This window comes from Molossus molossus, unplaced genomic scaffold (assembly GCF_014108415.1).
Source record: "Molossus molossus isolate mMolMol1 unplaced genomic scaffold, mMolMol1.p scaffold_m16_p_1, whole genome shotgun sequence".
Lineage (NCBI taxonomy): Eukaryota > Metazoa > Chordata > Mammalia > Chiroptera > Molossidae > Molossus > Molossus molossus.
The window spans coordinates 126369290-126391352 of NW_023425344.1; the positions used below are offsets into that span (position 1 = coordinate 126369290).

The following is a 22063-nucleotide window of genomic DNA, read 5'->3' on the forward strand; positions in this document are numbered from 1 at the left end:
TGGGGAGAGGATGAGGGAATCTTCTGGTTGACCAGAGATCTATCTTGATCTGGGTGGTTACCTGAGTGTTTACATTTACAAAACTTCATGGAGCTGTGCACTGAAGATTTGTGCACTTCACTGAAGGTATGTATACTTCAATAAAAAGCTAACAAAATGCCTTTATTATTTTTAATTATACTTTAAAATTCCTAAAACTATAGTCTTATTCTAAAAAACTAAAATCTAGAGGAATTCAAAGAGAAACAACCATCTCCTAACCCTTTCTTTATCTTTTTTCTAGTGTTTACAGTTTACTGTCTTCCTTCTACTCATTCTTGATGATCATGAAAACTGGTACAAACATGGTTCTGTCGAATTTATCCTTCAGAAAAAGAGCCAGAAGCAACTTCTTCTCAGCACCTCCACTAGTATGGTTGTGGTGCAAGCATGGTCATCTTTTGTTGGCATTGTTTCAGTCATGTCATATTATGCATGGAATTGTATCTTCCCAAAATGTGTATGTTGAAGTCCCATCTCCCTGTGTGACTGTATTTAGAGATACGGTGTTAAAGAGAAGGTTTAACTAAAATTAAATGAGATGGGCATGCTGGGCTTCACTGAAGGCCCCCAGGAGCTGGTGGAGCCATAGGAGTAACTGGGGAGGGCTCCTAGCCATGTTTTTACCACAGGGTTCCAGAGCCTCACTTCCCGAGGCTGGGCCCCACGGCTCAGCGCTGTCTGGCCGCCAGCCCACTCCCAGAAGCTGCAGTACTTCATAACAAAGAGCCTGCCAGCCTGCCGCTGTTCAGACTGCGAGAACCTTTGGGCTGGCGGGCTGCTTGGGATGAGCTCCAACTGGGCCCTAAACTCAGGTTCGCAGCAGTGAGGGCCGGCAACCAAAGCATGTGTACGGGTGGAGAGGCCAGTACCTGTCTCGCTGCCCACAGGATGTGGGGCTCTGGTGCCTCTGCTCCCCTTAGCTCTTCCCCAGGAAGATGGCTTCATGGTGTCCCCATCCCCTACGGCAAGGGGCCTACAGCTGCTGGAACAATGCTCAGCGGGCAGCCTAACCTGGGCTTCTCAGCAGAACTCAGAGCCCAGTTCTTCCCCCCCAGTGTCCTGAAGCTTTGTGTAAAAAAGCTAGTGAAACCTAATGTTTTTCTTTTCTTTTTCTTTTTTATTTCAATAAAGAATTTCTGTAAATCTCCATTTAAATGATATTTTTCTTCAGGGGAGTTCTGGTCAAGATGGCAGTGTAGGTAAATGCGGTATTTGCCTCCTCCCACAACCACATCAAAATTACTAAACTTTTCTGAATGAACAACCATCATTCAAAACCACCTGAAATCTAACTGAATGGAAGTCCTATAACCACAAAATTAAAGTAGCCTCATTGAGACTGGTAGGAGGGGCAGAGGCGTGAACCGCTGGTCCCATACCCATATGTGGTGGATAAAAATCAGGAAAAAACCTCAGCTATGAAGGTCCTCCCTGTGGAGTGAGGGGTCCCCATCCCACATCAGGCTCCCAGCTCGGGGTTCGAGTGCCAGGAGGAGAATCCCCGTCACTTTTGCTGTAAAAACCAGCAGGAACTGAGGCTGAAGGAGGCTGAAGCTTCCCGAGTCCCAGGCAGTTCCTCTGAAAGGGTCCATGCATGGACTTACTCCCTCTGAGCTCTAAGGAGAGGCAGCTTGAAAGGTACCAGAGAGTTATGAGATAAACCAAAGAACTTATATGCACGTAGGTGTAACCAATGGATATAGACAACAATTCTGGGGGGAGTGGGTCTGGATTGGGAGAAGGGTGTCTAGGAGGGGAAAAGGAGAAACATCTGTAACAAAAATAAATTAATAAAAATTTCAGAAAAAAGAAAGGCACCAGAGACATACAAGGAAGAACTGAGCTATTTGGCATCGGGACCAGGGCTGGAGAGGCAGCTTTCTCTTGGACAGACGTGCTGGCAGAGGCCTTTGTTCCTTTGGTGAACCCTTCCCTGGGGTGGCAGACAGAAGCCATATCTGGGACTCCAGCAACCTGGCTCACACTGGTAGCCCCACCCTGGTGATCCCCTGAGGCCCCGCCCCACCCAAATTTCATGCCCACCCAAGCTGTTTCCAATTGCTTTACCATAGGATTGGCCTGTCTTGGATACTGCTTCAGATTTTCCTAAATTCTCTCAAACAAGCAGCATTTGGTCTCAGCAAGCCCTGTACCTCTTGTTTAGTGCCCACAGGAAGGGCACTAGAAGTAGCCAGCCTTGGTTCACAACTTGGTTTTTTCTGGACACCTCCAAGCCCAGCACAAGAAGCAGCCATCTGCAGATTACTTGGTAGCTTATGCCTAGTGGTCCCAGGTAGAACACATGGAGTGGCTGACCTTGCCCCAGAGACAGCACACCCAGTGGACAGCTTCAGAGCACATCAAAGCACCACCACTCAACCACCTCCACAAGTGACACAATCAATGAGTGGACTTAGTGGTACCAGAACCCTGTTGAAGTAAGTCTTGCTCTGTGTGGTGGGCCCCTATACCACTGATCATCCAAGAGAGTCAGAGGCCAGTCGTCAATGGGCACAGCCAGTCCTTGCAGCTGATCAGCCTGAGTAAATCCCCCACTGACGTTTCAACAGCAATCAAGACTCAATTACAACAGAAGGGTGTACAGTCCACAGCTAGGGTGATCAGGGAGGCTGTGCCACTGGATCCTACGGGACACCTACAACAGTAGGTCACCTTACGAAGCCTAGGAAACATAGCAAGTCTACCTAATACATAGAAATGAACATGGGGAAGCAACCAAAATGAGGAGACAAAAAAACATGTCCCAAGTGAAAGAAAAAAACAAAACTCCAGGAAAATAACTAAACAAAATGGAGATAAGCAACCAATCAGATGCAGAGTTCAAAGCACTGGTTATAAGGATGCTAAAGGAACTTAGTGAGAACTTCAAGGAACTTAAGGGAAACTCCAAAGAACTTAAGTGAGACCATCAACAACATAAAAAAGGACCAGTCAGAAATGAAGGATGCACTAACTGAAATAAAGAATAATTTACAGAAAATCAGTAATAAAGTAGGTGGAGCCAAGAAGCAAACCATTGATCTGGAATATAAGGAAGAAAAAAACACCTAATGTGAACAGCAAAAAGAAAAAAAGAATAAAAAAAAAAAAATGAGGATAGTGTAAGGAGCCTCTGAGACGTCAAGTATACCAACATTCGCATCATGGGGGTGCCAAAAGGAGAAGAGAGAGAGCAAGAAATTAAAAACTATTTGAAAAAATAACGACAGAAAACTTCCCTAACTTGGTGAAGGAAACCGACATACAAGTCCAGGAAAGCACAGACAGTCCCGAAAAGGTGAACCCAAAGAATTCCACACCAAGACACATCATCAAAATCCCAAAGATTCAAGACAAAGAGAGAATCTTAAAAGCAGCAAGAGAAAAGCAGTTTGTTACCTACAAAGGAGCTTCTATAACAGTGTCAGCCAAAAAAAAAAGAGTGTCAGCCAATTTCTCAAACTTTTCGGGTCAGAAAGGAGTGGCAACTAAAAATCAAGGTGAAAAAAGGAAAAATGGCGGCGGAATGAACGGAAGCTACACAGACCGTCTTCCAGAACCAACTGGAATTACAACTATAACACAGACAAATCGACGGGAAAAACCAACAGAAAAGCAACTTGCGAGGACCATACAATGAGGGACACTGACTGGATCCTGGTAGGCTTGCGAAGGCGCGAGAGCCCAAGGTCGGCAGCTCGGCAGCGGCCTTAGCTGTGAGCAGCGCCCTCGGGTTACACTCCCAGGCGGCCCCACAGCGCAGCTGGGACAGAGGCTAAAACAGCCACAGCCACTCACCTTGGGCTCAGGCAGAGGAAGGGCAGACTGGACTGGAACTGTGTCGGGACACTCGGGATTTGGAGGGCGCTCAGAGCTTTGGCTGAGTGCAGCCACGCAGGACTGTGGCCATCTTGCTCCTTCCCAGAGCTCTGGGGAGAGGCAGCAGCCCCTCCCTCAGAGATCCAACCCCAGCCTGTGGGCCATTGAAGTGCTAATTGAGGCTCACTAACAACCAGCATCTGCCCCACCCTCAGGAAATCCCCTTCTGCTAAGCACCCGAGGGAGCTTTTCAATCAGCTGACAACCCAAAACTCATCAAGTAACCTAGACTGCTAACCTCCAGGCAAAAAGCTAGAGGATAACAGTACCTTTCCTGGGCTGGCAACTTTAACCAGGAAAGTAAGACTTGACAGTGGTGTTCAACGTGGGTCCTCCCTTGCTTATCTAAACACAGGAGAGGGAGCCACAAACAGCAGAACACCAACACCCACGGGGGAAACTTGACAGGCTCCAAAGCCCACAGTGATAGCCAAAATGGTGAAACACAGAAACGGAAGCCAAATGAAAGAGCAAGAGACCTCCACCGAAGATGAGATCAATGTGGAGCAATTAGGCATGTTAACAGAGCTAGAATTCAGAGCCATGATCTTGAGGAAGCTGAACAGCATGAGTAAGGACATAGAGACACTGAAAATAAGCCAATTGGAAATTAAAAACCATCAAGAAGAGATAAAAAATGACATATCAGAAATGAAAAACACATTGGAAGGTTTAAAAAGCAGAGTACAGGAAACTGAGGACCAGATCAGTGAATTAGAAGACAGGGTAGAAAAAATCAACCAATCAGAAAAAAAAAAAAAGGAAAAAACTATTAAAAAACAGGAAGACAGCTTAAGAGAACTATGGGACAACTGGAAATGTAATAATATTCTCATCATAGGAGTCCCCAAAGAAGAAGAAAATGAGCAAGGGATAGAGAATATATTCAAAAAAATAGTGACAGAAAACTTCCCTAATTTGGTGAAGGAAGAAGGCATTCAAGTTCAAGAAGCACAGAGAGTCCCAAGTAAGAAGAACCCAAACAGGCCCACATTAAGACACACAGTAATAAAAATGCCACAAATTAAAGACAATAAGAGAATCCTAAAAGCAGCAAGAGATAAGCAACAGGTTACCTACAAAGGGAACCCCATAAGGCTCTCAGCTGACTTCTCACAAGAAACACCACAGGCCAGAAGAGAATGGCATGAAGTAATCAAAGTCATGAAAAACAAGAATCTGAATCCAAGACTACTCTACCCAGCAAGGCTATCATTCAAAATAGAAGATCAAATAAAGAGCTTCCCAGACAAAAAAAGGCTAAGGGAATACATTAGCACCAAACCAGCACTGCAAGAAATGTTAAAATGACTGCTGTAATTAGCAGTAGAAATGGGAAGAAAAATAGAACCACACTAAACAAAAATGGCAATAAATAAGTACATATCAATAATCACCTTAAACGTAAATGGATTGAATGCTCCCATAAAAAGACACAGAGTAGCTGATTGGATAAGAAAGCATGACTCATCTATATGTTGTTTACAAGAGACCCACCTCTCAACAAAAGACTCACATAGGTTGAAAGTGAAGGGATGGAAAAAAATTTTCCAAGCACATGGAAAGCAAAAAAAAAGCTGGGGTAGCAATTCTCATATCTGATAAAATAGATTTCAAAATGAAGACCATAACTAGAGACAAAGAAGGCCACTATATAATATTGAAAGGATCTATCCAACAGGAAGATATAACCTTGATAAACATATGCACCCAATATAGGAGCACCAAAATATATTAAAAATCTTCTGGAGGACTTCCAAGGAGAAATCGACAACAATACAATCATAGCAGGGGACTTCAACACCCCGTTGACAGCACTGGACAGAGGCAAAAAATTAGCAAGGAAACAGAGACTCTAAATGAAGCACTAGACCAAATGGATTTAATAGATATCTAGAGTGAATTACACCCCAAAACTACAGAATACACATTTTTCTCAAGTGCACATGGGACATTCTCAAAGATAGACCACATGATAGGACACAAACTAAATCTCTACAAGTTCAAGAAGATTGAAATCATATCAAGCATCTTCTCAGATCACAATGGCATGAAACTAGAAATCAATGGCAACAAGAACATGCAAAGACATTTCAACACATGGAGGCTAAATAGCATGTTATTAAACAATGAATGGGTCACCGAGGAGATCAAGGAAGAAATTAAAAACTTCCTGGAAACCAATGAAAATGAACACACAACAACACAAAATCTATGGAATGCAGCGAAAGCAGTTCTGAGAGGGAAGTTCATAGCACTACAGGCCTACCTCAAAAAACAAGAAAAATTTCTAATTGACTGTCTAACCTCACAACTTAAAGAATTAGAAAGCAAACAAAAAGAAAACCCCAGAGCAAGTAGAAGGAAGGAAATAGTAAAGATCACAGCAGAAATAAATGACATAAGACCAAAAAAACAATTCAAAGGATCAATAAAACAAGGAGCTGGTTTTTCGAAAAGATAAACAAGATTGATGGACCCTTAGCTAGACTCACCAAGAAACAAAGAGAGAGAACCCAAATACACAAAATCAGAAATGAAAGAGGAGAAGTAACAACCAACACCACGGAAATACAAAAGATCGTTAACAACTACTATGAACAACTATATGGAACAAATTCGACAATCTAAGCGAAATGGACAAACTTCTAGAAACACACAGTCTCCCAAAACTATTCCCGGAAGAGATAGAAAACTTGAACAGACCAATAACAACTAAGGAAATTGAAGAGGTAATCAAGACTCTCACAGCAAACAAAAGCCCAGGCCCAGATGGCTTCACGGGGTAGTTTTACTGAACATTCAAAAAAGAACTAACACCCATTCTCCTCAAACTATTTCAAAAAATTCAAGAAGAAGGAAGACTTCCAAACACGTTCTATGAGGCCAGCATAATTCTAATTTCAAAACCAGAAAAAGATACTACGAAGAAAGAAAACTACAGGCCAATATCCCTGATGAACATAGACGCCAAAATCCTGAACAAAATATTAGCAAATCGGATCCAGAAATACATCAAAAAAATTATTCACCATGACCAAGTGGGATTCATTCCAGGGATGCAAGGCTGGTACAATATTCGCAAATCAAAAAATGTGATACACCACATAAACAAAATGAAGAATAAAAACCACATGATCATATCAATAGATGCTGAAAAAGCATTCGACAAAATCCAGCATCCATTTCTGATAAAAACGCTCAGCAATGTAGGAATAGAGGGATCATATCTCGACATAATAAAGGCCATATATGAAAGACCTACAGCCAACATCATACTCAATGGACAGAAACTAAAAACATTTCCATTAAGAACAGGAACAAGACAGGGATGTCCACTTTCGCCACTCTTATTTAACATTGTACTGGAAGTCTTAGCTACAGCAATCAGACATGAAGAAAAAATAAAACAGATCCAAATTGGAAAGGAGGAAGTGAAACTGTCATTATTTGCAGATGACATGATATTATACATAGAATACCCTAAAGACTCCATCAAAAATCTACTAGACTTAATAAATGAATTTGGCAAAGCAGCAGGATACAAAATTAACGTCAAGAAATCGACGGCATTCTTGTACACCAATTATGAACTTACAGAAAGAGAAACTGAAAAAACAATCCCATTTACCATCGCGCCAAAAAAATTACAATACCTAGAAATAAACTTAACCAAAGGACCTATTTACAGAAAACTACAGGTCATTGAAAAAAGAAATAGAGGAAGATATAAAAAAGTGGAAGCACATACTCTTTTCATGGATTGGAAGAATTAACATCATTAAAATGTCCATACTACCCAAAGCAATCTATAGATTCAATGCAATCCCCATCAAGATACCAATGACATATTTCATAGAACTAGAACAAATTCTTCAAAAATTCATATGGAACCAAAAAAGACCCCGAATAGCCACAGCAATCTTGCAAAAAAAAGAACAAAGTGGGTGGGATCACAATACTAGATATCAGGTTATACTACAAAGCGACTGTAACCAAAACATCCTGGTACTGGCACAAGAACAGGCACATAGACCAGTGGAACAGAACTGAAAACCCAGAAATGGACCCAAGGCAATACGCTCAATTAATATTTGACAAAGGTGGCAAGAGCATACAGTGGAGTAAAGACAGCCTGTCTTATAAATGGTGTTGGGAAAATTGGACAGCTACATGCAAAAAAATGAACTAGACCATCAACTTACACCATACACAAAAATAAACTCAAAATGGATAAAAGACTTAAATGTGACTCATGAATCCATAAAAATCCTAGAAGAAAATATAGGCAACAAAATTTCAAACGTCATACGGAGCAGAATTTTCACTGATACATCACCTAAGGCAACAGAAACAAAGGAGAAAATGAACACATGGGACTACATCAAACTAAAAAGCTTCTGCACAGCAAAAGAAACAATCATCAAAATGGAAAGGCAACCCACTGTATGGGAGAACATCATTGCCAATGATGTATCAGATAAGGGGTTAATTTCCAATATATATAGAGTGCTCATACAACTCTACAAAAGGAAGACAAAGAACCCAATTAAAAAATGGGCAGAGGAGCTGAATAGACACCTCTCCAAACAGGACATACAAATGGCCAAGAGACATATGAAGAAATGCTCAACGTCACTAATCATCAGAGAGATGCAAATTAAAACAACAATGAGGTATCACCTCACACCTGTCAGAATGGCCGCCATCAACAAATCATCAAACAACAAGTGTTGGCGAGGGTGTGGAGAAAAGGGGACTCTAATACACTGCTGGTGGGAATGCAGACTGGTGTAGCCGCTATGGAAAACAATATGGTGTTCCCTCAAAAAATTAAAAATTGAACTTCCATTTGACCCAGGGATCCCACTTCTAGGAATATACCCTAAGAAGCCTGAAACACCAATCAGGAAGAATATATGTACCCCTATGTTCATAGCAGCACTATTTACAATAGCTAAGATCTGGAAACAGCCCAAGTGTCCACCAGTAGACGAATGGATAAAAAAGCTGTGGTACATATACACAATGGAGTACTATGCAGTGGTAAGAAAGAAAGATCTCTTTTCCTTTGAGATGACATGGAGGGACCTGGAAAGTGTTATCCTAAGTGAAACCAGCCAAGCAGAAAAAGACAAATACCACACGATCTCACTTGTATACGGAATATAATGAACATAACAGTCTGAGGAATACAGTAGACCCAGAAACATGGAAGTAGGGCACAGACTGACATCCCTCAGAAGAGGGGGTGGGGGGGTTGGGGGGGTGGAAAGAGATAAACCACAGAACTTATATGCATGTATGCATGACCAATGGACATGGGCAACTAAGCTGGGGACGGGGCGGAGGTGGTGGGGGGTGGGGGGTGCCAGTGGGGTAAAAAAGGTAAAATAGCTGTAACAAAAAAATAAATAATAAAGAAATTAAAAAATAAAATAAAATAAAATAAAGGTAAAAAAAAAGAAAAAATCAAGGTGATGAAAAGCGACTACCTACAACCAAGACTACTGTATCCTGCAAAGCTATCATTTAGAATCGATGGACATATCAAGAGTTTCCCAGACAAGGAAAAGCTAACGGAGTTCATCACCACCAAACCAGTATTATATGAAATGTGGAAGGTCTTCTTGAAGAAAAAGAAGAACAAAAATATAAACAATAAAATGGCAATTAATATATATCTATCAACAATTGAATCTACAAGCAAAATGAACAAGCAGAACAGAAACAGACTCATAGATACAGAAAAATTTTTGTTGGTTGCCAGATGGGAGAGGTATTGGGGGATGGGTGAAAAAGGTGAAGGGATTATGAAGTACAAATTGGTTGTTAGACTGATGAACCTCAAAGGGAAGTGGGGAGATGGAGCAGGAAGAGAGAAACACAATAACTGATATGTATAACCAATGGACACAGAAAATAGTGTGGGGAAGGCAGGAGGGAGGTAAAATTGGAGAGAAAGGGGTTAATGGGAAAAGAAGGGGGGACATCTGCAATACATTCAACAACAAAGATAAGTTTTAAAAAAAAGGAATTTTTTTTCAGAGTTTTAAGTAGTCTACCTCTTTGCATCCTTTCTCTTGCTCCTGTTGTCTTTTTCTTCCTCGGCTCTAAACATTTTTACTATCAGTGGACCAGGGATGAACGTTATGCAATTGAAAGTATAACTGTTAAAACTGCGTCAAGAGAGTAGTCAAGATGGACAAAAAGTCCTTTGAAATGGTGCTGGATGAAATTAGAAAGGCTGTTTTGACAGTACAAATTAAAAGCACTTGAATATGTACATGGATATTTTTCTAGTGAACAAGTAGTTGATTTACTGAGATATTTCTCCTGGGTTGAGCCTCAGTTGAAGGCAATGAAAGCATTACAACATAAAATGGTGGCTGTTCACCCAGCAGAAGTGGTCAATATATTCAACTGTTTCACCTCTGTAAAACAAACTAGCTACTCTTGAACTGTTAGCTTAAACATTGTTGATGCAGAAAATTCTCATCCCATTGAAGATTTATTCAGAATAAATATGTCTGAGAAGAAATGGTGCAAGAGCTTACTTGAATAGGCTTTCAAGGGAGGCTGCAAAGCCCCTCATGTTATGATATCTTCCTGTGGAACAATCCCAGGAAATCCATATCCCAAAGGAAAACCTAGTCACATAAATGAACTTTTTCCAGAACTGCTTTGAATAAAGATGGTGAAGAATGTACCAGAAAGGCAAAGGAATAGCTGCATGGATTTTTGGACTGTCCAAACCACCTCCTTCAACATACAATTCACATAAATCTGTTCCTTATCCAATACCTCCATGCCGGCCACATGCAACTATTACATCAAGTGCTTATAACAATGCAGGTCTGGTACCATTAGCCAATGTCATAGCTCCTGGTGTACCCCCTCCACCTCCATATACTCCTAATCCAAGAGGAACAGAAACTAAAGACCTTTCCAATCAGTCAAATCATATACAAAATCAAACATTTCTGCCCCAGCAAGTCAATTCTTTTCTTCTCAAGGTTCTAATCCTGCAACACCTGCAGCAACTCCTGTTCCCACAGCTTCCTCTGTAAAGGCAGCGAGTCATCCATCAGCATCAACAACTGCCACAATTTGTGGCTTGAACATGCTGAATACTATCCTTCTTGTGTTCCCAGGGCAGGTCTCCTTAGCTGTTCATATACCTCAGCCATCAATGCCAAATCCAACAGTTATCAGAACCCTTTCATTGCCAGCTGCACCTGTCACTTCTGTCCACAGCACAATATCTACTCCTGTTCCTTCCACTTTTCCTGGCCTAGTCCCACTGTCAGGTCCTTTTGCCACTCTTACCCCAGTCCCTCAGGCCACATCTGTACCTCAGGCCACTTCTGCTTCCAGTGAAATATTTGCTTCTACTTCTGCCCCTTTCATTACTCTCCCTTTTTTTGCCACCTCTACTACTGCGTCTGCCAACAACCCAAATTCTGCTTCATTGTCATCAGTTTTTGCATCCCCTTACCCTTAACACCAACATCCCAAGGCCTGTCCAACCCAACTCCTTCTGTAATTGCCGGTGGTTCCACTCCCCGTGGTGCTTGTCCACTTGATGTGAATATTCCTCTAATGTCTGCTTTCTTTCTTTCTTTATTTATTTATTTATTTATTATTTTATTTTTTATCCTCACCCGAGGACATTTTTCCATTCTTTATTCAGACAGAGCAGGAGGGAGAGAGAGGAAGAGAGAGAAAGAGAAACATCAATGTGAAAGGGATACATTGAGTGGCTGCCACCCACACAACCCAACCAGCACACAACTCAACCAGGGCCAGAGACAAACTGCAACCAAGGTATGTGCCCTTAGCAGGAACTGAATCCGGGTCTCTCTAGACCACAGGCCAACGCTCTAACCGCTGAGCCAAACTGGCCAGGGCTCTTCTGTCTGCTTTAAAAGGCTTTCTGACATCAAGTGATACCAGTTTAATCAGCTCTTCTGCTTTATCTGCTGCTGTGACAAGTGGGCTGTTTTCACTCTCTTCTCTTTCTAATCACAGCTCCGATTCTCCTGCATTAAACCCCTAACAAGTGCTATGCCCCATCAGCCTGACAGGGCTCTTCTACTCCAGGATTGGCCACGTTCCCAGGCCTGCCCTCTCCTGTAGCCAACTCAACTTCCTTTCCCCCCACTTTACCTGGCCAGTCTCTTCTAGCTACTCCAACATCAGCTTTAACTTCAGGGCCAGTTAGCTCTGGTTCCTAAGCTACCCTGTTGCATGGCCCCCATCCAAGTAACTCAGACTTAACATATGACATCTAGCCCTGCTGTAATAATGATTCCTACTACCATCAAAACTAAACCCACAAGTCCTACTCCCTCAGTCTTCAAAGGTCCATCTCATTCTGTGAATCCCTCTCATGGCACTTTCGGTTTGTCAGGGACACTGGGTTGGTATCTCTTGCAGGGACATTAATAGTCACCTCGTCCGCAGCTGTCACACTCATAACTATCCCTCCTCCTGGTTCTGCAGCAGCTGTTCTCTCAGGGCTTTCAGTCTCCGTGCCGGTCTGAGCAACACCTTTCCCCTTACTTGTTGACTGCTGTCCCCTCAATCTTTTCGGTTACTCAAGGACCTCTGCCATCTTTAAATCCCTTGTACCCCGTTTTTTCTGTCTCTAACACCCCCAGTATTACTCCTCATTCCCAGGGCTGCAGCACCCTCTCCAGTTGCAGCAGTCACACTGCTCCCTGTCACTGCTACAACCCTGTCCCCAGCTCCTGTCCTCCCAGGATTCGCTTCAGCTTTTTGTTCGCTTCAGCTTTTTGTTCTGCACAAGCCAGCTTATCATCTGGCAGCTCTGTTCAAGCTTCAGGAAGTTCTGTTTTTCCAGGCCTTTTGTGCCTCCCAGGTATCTCTGGGTTTTCCTAGAACCCTTCCCAGTCATCTTGGCAATAACTGCAGCACAATGCAGCTGCACAGTCAGCACTGTTACAGCAGGTCCATTCAGCTTCAGCTCTGGAAAGCTATTTAGCTCTGACAGATGGGTGTCCTAGTTCTCCTTCAATGTCAGGAACATATCCTAAACAAAGAAAAAAGAAAAATAAATAAATGAGGAAATAATTCAATATGACTAATGTCCTTAGAATAAGAGGATAGATATCAGGAATGTGCACACATAGAAGAAAGGCCACACGAAGACACACAGAGAAGATGACTGCTGCAAGACAAAGAGAGAGATCTCAGGAAGAACCAACTGCCAACACCTTCATCTCGGATGTCTAGCCTACAGAATTGTGAGAAATAAATTTCTGTTGGTTAAGCCACCCAGTCAATAACATTTTGTGTTGGCAGCCCTAGACTACAATACACCTCTTGACTGGTCCCCCTGCTTCTGCCTTTGCCCCAGTAGTCTACTTGCAACACATCAGCAAAGTGAGGCTGTTGAAACATGATCATGGTGTGTCTATCCTCTGCTGAAAACCCTGCTGGTTTCTCATGCAGCTCAAGCCATAGCTCACATTCTCACTCTGGCCACAATCTGTGTTATGTAGCTCTTGCTCTTTCTTTGATTGCATCTACTGAGCCTCCCCTTTTTTTCATGTGACTCCAACCACTGTGACCTCTTTGCTCTTTTCCAAACATAATGAGCATGCTCCTATCCTAGGAGCCTGGTGGTTGTCATTTTGTTCAGAACACCCTTTGTCCAAATGTCAGCATGACTCACACATTCCTTCTTCTCCTTCAGGGTATCCCTCAATATCATCATTTCATATGGACATTCTGCCCAAGCAAAATAGAATAGCAAACTCTACCCTCAGCCCAACACTCTTTATCCCCTTATCCAAATGTATTTCTCTTCATGATTGATACTACCTTTCGACAATGTACACATTAGGTTCTTTATTATTTATTGTCTGAGTTTGCTTATTTTATTTTTTTTATCCTCAGCCAAGGACATTTTTGCATTTATCTTCAGATAGAGCGGGAGGGAGAGAGTGAGGAAGAGAGAGAGAGAAACATTAATGTGAGAGAGACACATCAACTGGCTGCCACCCACATGACCCCAACTGGGTTGAGGACAAACTGTAACTGAGGTATATGCCCCTAGTGGGAACCAAACCCAGGGCTCTCTGGTCCATGGGCCAATGCTCAAACTCCTGAGCCAAAGCAGCGAGGGCTGAGTTTGTTTATTGAATAAACAAAAGAATGAATAAAATTTCTTTATGTTCTTTCTGCCTGTGAGTAATTTTACTGTGGTCCGATTTTATTGCAAAAGACTACTGATACAAATAAATCTAAGGGGGGCTGTTTACACCAAGCATTAAGAATAAAGTCAGGGAGGATGTGAAAATGGAGGGGGAGTGAATGGAAGATACACAGATGATCTCCCAAGACCAAATGGGAATTACAACTAAAATAAAGACAAATCCTTGGAAAAAAGCAACAGAAAAGCCGCAGGACAGGACCATATAACCAGGGACACTGGTAGGATCTGCAGAGGCATGAGAGGGTGGCAGGCTGGAAGCCCACGGACAGCAGCAGTCTGAGCTGTGCGCAGTGCCCTTGGGGAATAAAGACCAAACCCGGCTGGAAGCCCACGGACAGCAGCAGTCTGAGCTGTGAGCAGTGCCCTTGGGGAATAAAGACCAAACCCGCTCCACAGTGCAGAGAGCCGGGACACAGCGTTAAAATAGCCACAGCCACTCACCTGGGGACTCCGTCAGGGGAAAGGCAGACTGGGCTGGAACTCTGTGGGGACTTGGAGGGCACTCAGAGTTTTTGCTGAGTTGTGGCCACAAAGAATGATGGCCAGTGTGCTCCTTCTCAGAGCTGTGGGGAGAAGCAGCAGCCCCTCCAACCCCCGCCCCAGAGATTCAGCCTTTCCCAGGTGAGGCAAAGAAATGCAAACTGAGGCTCATTAACAACCAGCATCTATCCCACCTTCTGGAAATCCTCTTATGCAGAACACCAGGGCTACATTCCAAAGCACTGAGTAACTGAGACTACTAGCCTCCAGGAAAAAGCTGTAGGATGACTTAACCTTTCCTGGGCTTACAAATCTACCCAGGAAAGTAAGACTTGACAGTGGTGTTTAATGTGGGCCCACTCAGCTCATCCAAACCCAGTAGAGGAAGCCACAAACAGCAAAACACCAATACCGACAGGGAAAATTTGGCAGGCTCCAAAACCCACTGAGATATCCAAAATAGTGAAACAAAGAAACAAATCCCAAATGAAAGAACAAGAGACCTCTATCAAAGATAAGATACATGAAATGCAGTTAAGCAAATTATCAGAGGTAGAGTTCAGAGCCATGATCTGGAGGAAGCTCAACAGCATGAGTAAGGACATCAGCACCATGAGTAAATATATAGAAACATTGAAAACCAACCAAATGGAAATGAAAAATGACATAGCAGAAATGAAGAACACATTGGGAGGACTAACCAGCAGACTAGAGGAAGCTGAGGACCTGATCAGTGAATTAGAAGACAGGGTAGAAAAAAATCAACCAATCAGAAAACCAAAAGGAAAAAACAATTTAAAAACAGAAACATAGCTTAAGGGAACTGTGGGACAACTGGAAACGTAATAACATTCGCATCATAGGAGGCCTCGAAGAGGAAAGAAATGGGCAAGGATTAGAGAATATATTTAAAGAAATAGTGACAGAAAACTTTCCTAACTTGGTGAAGGAAGAAGGCATTCAAGTTCAAGAAGCACAGAGGGCCCCAAGTAAGAAAAAGCCAAACAGGCCCACACCAAGACACATTGTAATTAAAATGCCAAAAATTAAAGACAAAGAGGGAATCATAAAGGCAGCAAGAGATAAGCAACAGGTTACCTACAAAGGAAACCCCATAGGCTCTCAGCTGACTTGCCAACAGAAACACTACAGGCCAGAAGGGAATGGCATGAAGTAATCAAGGTCATGAAAGACAAGGATCTGAATCCAAGACTACTCTATCCAGCAAGACTATTATTCAAAATAGAAGGTCAAATAAAGAGCTTTCCAGACAAAAAAAGGCTAAGGGAATATATCAACACCAAACCAACACTGCAAGATATGCTAAAAACTGCTGTAATTCGTAGAAAAAATAGGAAGAAAAATATAACCACACTAACTAAAAATGGCAATAAATAAGTATATATCAATTATCACCTCAAATGTAAATGGACTGAATGTTCCGATAAAAAGACACAGAGTAGCTGCCTGGATAAGAAAGTGTGACTCACATATATGTTGTTTACAAGAGACCCACCTCACAATAAAAGACTCACATAGGTTGAAAGTGAAGGGATAAAAAAAAAATCTTTTAAGCAAACAAAAAGGAAAAAAAAGCTGGGGTAGCAATACTCATATCTAATAAAGCAGATTTCAAAATGAAGACCATAACTAAAGACAAAGAAAGCCACTACATACTATTAAAAGGATCTATCCAACAGGAAGATGATAAACATATATGCACCCAATATAAGAGCACCAACATATATTAAAAATCTTTTGGAGGACTTCAAAGAAGAAATCAACAGCAATACAATCATAGCAGGGGACTTCAACACCCCGCTGACATCACTAAATAGATCATCTAGACAAAAAAATTAACAAGGAAACACAGACTCTAAATGAAACACTAGATCAAAGGGATTTAATAAATATCTACAGAGAATTACACCCCAAAACTACAGAATTCACATTCTTCTTAAGTGCACATGAGACATTCTCAAAAATAGCCCACATGTTATGGCACAAACTAAGTCTCTACAACAGAAGATTGAAATTATACCAAGCATCTTCTCAGATCACAATGGCATGAAACCAGAAATCAATAGCAACAAGAACATTCAAAGACATTTGAACACATGAAAGCTAAGTAGCATGTCATTGAACAATCAAGGAAGAAATTAAAAACTTCCTGGAAACCAATGAAAATGAACACACAAAAACACAAAATCTATGGGATGCAGTGAAAGCAGTTCTGAGAGGAAAGTTCATAGCACTACAAGCCTACCTCAAAAAACAAGAAAAATTTCTAATAGACTATCTAACATCACAACTAAAAGAACTAGAAAGCAGACAAAAAGAAAATGCCAGAGCAAGTAGAAGGAAGGAAATAGTAAAGATCAGAAAATAAATAAATGACATGGAAACAAAACAAAACAAAAAAACACAATTCAAAAGATCAATAAAACAAAGAGCTGGTTCTTTTAAAAGATAAACAAGATTGATGGATCCTTAGCTAGACTCACCAAGAAACAAGGAGAGAGAACCCAAATACAAAAATCAGAAATAAAAGAGGAGTAATAATAACTGACACCATAGAAATACGAGGGATTGTTAACAAATATGAACAATTATACGGCAATAAATTTGACAATCTAAGTGAAATAAACAAATTTCCAGAAACACATAGTCTTCCAAAACTGAACCAGGAACAGATAGAAAACTCGAAAAGACCAATAACAACAAAAGAAATTGAAGATATATTCAAGACTCTCCCACCAAACAAAAGCCCAGGCCTGGACGGCGACACAGGAGAATTTTACTGAACATTCAAAGAAGAACTATACCCATTCTCCTCAAACTATTTCAAAAAATTTAAGAAGAAGGACTTCCAAACTTGTTTTATGAATCCAGCATAATTCTAATTCAAAAACCAGAAAAAAGACACTGCAAAGAAAGAAAACTACAGGCCAATATCCCTGATGAACATAGACGCCAAAATCCTGAACAAAATACTAGCCAATCAGATCCAGCAATACATAAAAAAAATTATTCACCATGACCAAGTGGGATTCTTCCCAGGGATCCAAGGCTGGTACAATATCCACATATCAATAAATGTGATACACCACATAAATAAAATGAGGAATAAAAACCACATGATTATATCAATAGATGCTGAAAAAGTATTCAACAAAATCTAGCATCTATTTCTGATAAAAATGCTCAACAATGTGGGAATAGGGGGATCATATCTCGACATAATAAAGGCTATATATGAAAGACCTACTGCCAACATCATACTTAATTGGCAGAAACTAAAAGCATTTCCCTTAAGAACAGGAACAAGTCAAAGATGCCCACTTTCGCCACTCTTATTTCACATAGTACTGGAAGTCTTAGCCACAGCAATTAGACATGAAGAAAAAAAAAAAGGATCCAAATTGAAGAGGAGGAAGTCAAACTGTCATTATTTGCAGATGACATTATATTATACATAGGAAACCCTAAAGACTCCATCAAAAATCTACTAGACTTAATAAATGAATTTGGCAAAGTAGCAGGATACAAAATTAATGTCAAGAAATCAATTGCATTCTTATACACCAATGATGAACTCACAGAAAGAGAAACTGAAAAAACAATCCCATTTACCATTGTGGCAAAAAAAATTAAGATACCTAGGAATAAACTTAACCAAAGAACTAAAGGACCTATTTGTGGAAAACTACAGGATATTAAAAAGAGAAATAGAGAAAGATATAAAAAAGTAGAAGCACATACCTTGTTCATGGATTGGAAGAATTAACATCATTAAAGTGTCCATATTACCCAAAGCAATCTATAGATTCAATGCAATCCCCATCAAGATACCAATGACATATTTCACAGAACTAGAGCAAATACTTCAAAAGTTCATATGGAACTGAAAAAGACTCCAAATAGCCACGGCAATCTTAAAAAAGAAGAACAAACTTGGAGGAATCACTTTACCGGATTTCAGGTTATACTACAAAGCCACTGTAATCAACACAGCCTGGTACTGACACAAGAACAGGCAGATAGATCAATGGAACAGAATAGAGAACCCAGAAATGGACCCAAGACAATATGCTCAATTAATATTTGACAAAGGGGGCAAGAGCATACAGTGGAGTAAAGTCAACCTCTTCAATAAATGGTGTTGGGAAAACTGGACTACTACATGCAAAAAAATGAAACTAGATCATCAACTAATACCATACACAAGAATTAACTCAAAATGAATGAAAGACTTAAATGTGACTCATGAATCATAAAAATTCTAAAAGAAAATATAGGCAACAAAATTTCAGACATCATATGCAGCAGAATTTTCACTGATACATCACCTAAGGCAACAGAAACAAAGGAGAAAATGAACACATGGGACTGCATCAAACTCAAAAGCTTCTGCACAGCAAAAGAAACAACCACCACAGTGGAAAGGCTACCCACTGTATGGTAGAGCATAATTGCCAATGATACATCAGATAAGGGGTTAATTTCCAAAATATATAGAGTGCTCATACAACTCTACAAAAGGAAGACAAAGAACCCAATTAAAAAATGAGCAGGGGAGCTAAATAGACATCTCTCCAAACAGGACATACAAATAGCTAAGAGACATATGAAGAAATGCTCAACATTACTAATCATCAGAGAGATGCAAATTAAAACAACAATGAGGTATCACCTCACAACTGTCAGAATGGCCGCCATCAACAAATCATCAAACAACAAGTGTTGGCGAGCGTGTGGAGAAAAGGGGACTCCAGTACACTGCTGGTGGGAATGAAGACTGGTGCAGCCACTATGGAAAACAATACGGTGTTATCTCAAAATGTTAAAAATTGAGCCCTGGCCGATTTGGCTTAGCGTTTGGAGCGTCAGCCTACGGTCCAGAGAGACCTGGGTTTCATTCCTGCTAGGGGCACGTGCCTCAGTTGCAGTTTGTTCCCAGCCCTGGTTGGTCGTGCGGGTGGCAGCCACTTAATGTGTCCCTTTCATGTAGATGTTTCTCTCTCTCTCTCTCTCTTCCTCCCACTCTATCTGAAAAAGTGTCCTCAGGTGAGGATAAAAAAAAATAATAATAAATAAAGTTAAAAATTGAACTGCCATTTGACCCAGTGATCCCACTTCTAGGAATATACCCTAAGAAGCCTGAAACACCAATCAGAAAGAATATATGTACCCCCATGTTTGTAGCAGCAATATTTATAATAGCTACAATCTGGAAACAGACCAAATGTCCATCAGTAAGTGAGTGGATAAAAAAGCTGTAGTAGCTTTACACAATGGAGTACTATGCAGCTGTAAGAAAGAAAGATCTCTTATCCTTTGAGACAACATGGAGGGACCTGGAAAGTATTATCCTAAGTGAAGCAAGCCAAACAGAGAAAGACAAGTATCATATGATCTCACTTATATGTGGAATATAATGAACATAACAGTCTGAGAAATGGGGTGGTCTCAGAGACGTGCAAGTGTGGTACAGACTGACAATCCCCAGAAGAGGGGTTGCGGGGGAGAGATAAACCACAGAACTTACATGCATTTATGCATGAACAATGGACATGGACTACAAAGCTGGGGACAGGATGGGGAGGGAGAGGGAGGAGGTTAATCAGTGGGGGGAAAAGGAGAAACATCTGTAACAAAAATAAATTAATTAATTTTAAAAATCAACAAACATCATATTTTAAAAAAGGAATTTTCATGAAAGAGTCAAAAACAAACAAACAAGAAGAATGGAGTCAGAAGATCAGGCTCCATGAGTTTCAGTAGAGTTTTATGAGACTGTGGGGACTCTCCGGACTTGGGAAATAGCAAATAATAACATCACGAAAACTGGGTCCTTGTTAACTGCTTTCCTTGTGTTTAAGCAGACAAACACAAGTCAATTGAATACTGTGCCCCATCTTTGAGTAGGAAATAAATATATTTTAGTTGCATATTCTTATGAAAAAGTTGATGGCTGTGAATTGGGGTACCAGCTGCCATTGGCCATAATTAAAATGGAGTGTTATAACATTATAATTCTGTTCAATACAAATCCATCTTACAGCGAGGAGGAACAAATGAAGAATGAATCTCATTAGATATACCTACTTATGCCAACTACGCCATCCTATACAAAGAGGCCTTGAAGGCACTTACTATGCACCTGGGAGATATGGGTGGAATTGCTCCTCCTTTGACATGTGTCACGGAGAGGTAGCTGTGCAGAATTAAGCAAAGCTCCTACCCCATCATATTTTCAGTGATGATGGAAAAGGAGGAAGGATGCACATAAGAAGACACAGATGTATTTCTGAGCAGTGGACATTTACTGACATCTAAGGGCTCTTCTTTGCCTCTTAAACTCAGTATCTGTATAAGATGAATTGTGCAATGATTAGTGGGCAAATCTGATTTCTTGGGAAAATGGAATGAAAAGAAAATGTAAGGGGGGCTCCTTCCTGGAGCAGCTGGGAAGTCCTATCAGGAGGTGGTAAATCCTGGAGAACAACTGATTACACAAAAGGAGAGCAGCTGAAAGGGAGCCTCTGGAAGCCACTATCCCAGACATCCACAAAGCTGGAAGGCTCAGAAAGGCAGGACTCTCCAAGCTCAGCTGACAGCTGACAGCTGAGCCCCAGCCCCAGGAGACCCTCATAGGGTCATTTTCCAGGCTGGAAGCTGGAAAAGTGTGAATGGCGGCCCTAATTCCGCTGTTTGGGTAATTCTGAGCACTTGGAATCACATCTGGTGTCAGTGATTCGGTTACTGTTTTATATATTTCATTTCATGTTGGGTATTAAGGGATGAAGTTAGTTATGCACAGAGGCAGGGAGTGCAGAGAAAGAACTCACTTCTGAGCAAGTCCTAGTGTCATGAAGTTAATATGCTTCTGTGGTTCTCATAAAAACTCTGCTATATGAAGCATTGCTCAAGTCCAAGAATACAGGAAACTTCCTTCCTCTAATCATCACTGTATCATTATGAACACTTTCTTCAGCTCCTCCTGGTGGTGAGCCCCTCACCCCACTGCCTTCTTATGGATGCTACCAAGTACCAGGAAGCTATTGTCTGTCAGAACATTATGTGTTTTTCTGCTTGTTTTTCTGTCACTTGCTCATACTTTGATTCTGGCTCTGTAAAAAGAGAAAATCTCTAATACTTAAGTCACAACTGAGTCATTGAAATGTGATCATTTCATAAGAGTAGACAGTCAGATGAAAGACAATCAGTAAACATGAGGCGCTGCTGGTATTATTACTAGACTCCACACGGGGAAAGAGAACAATGTGATCTTTAAGCAGTGAGTCTTAGAGCAAAGCATGTGGGATTTGGACCTGGGTTTGCATTCAGGTTCTACCTCTTGAAAGCTGTATGACTGTGGATGAGTCCCACAGCCCGTTTCCTCACCTGTAAGTGAAG

At 41.2% G+C, this 22063-nt stretch overlaps 1 pseudogene; it reads left to right on the forward strand.

The window, feature by feature from the left end:
* Positions 1-10122: 10122 nt before the first annotated feature.
* Positions 10123-13005, forward strand: LOC118638496 (annotated as a pseudogene).
* Positions 13006-22063: the final 9058 nt, after the last annotated feature.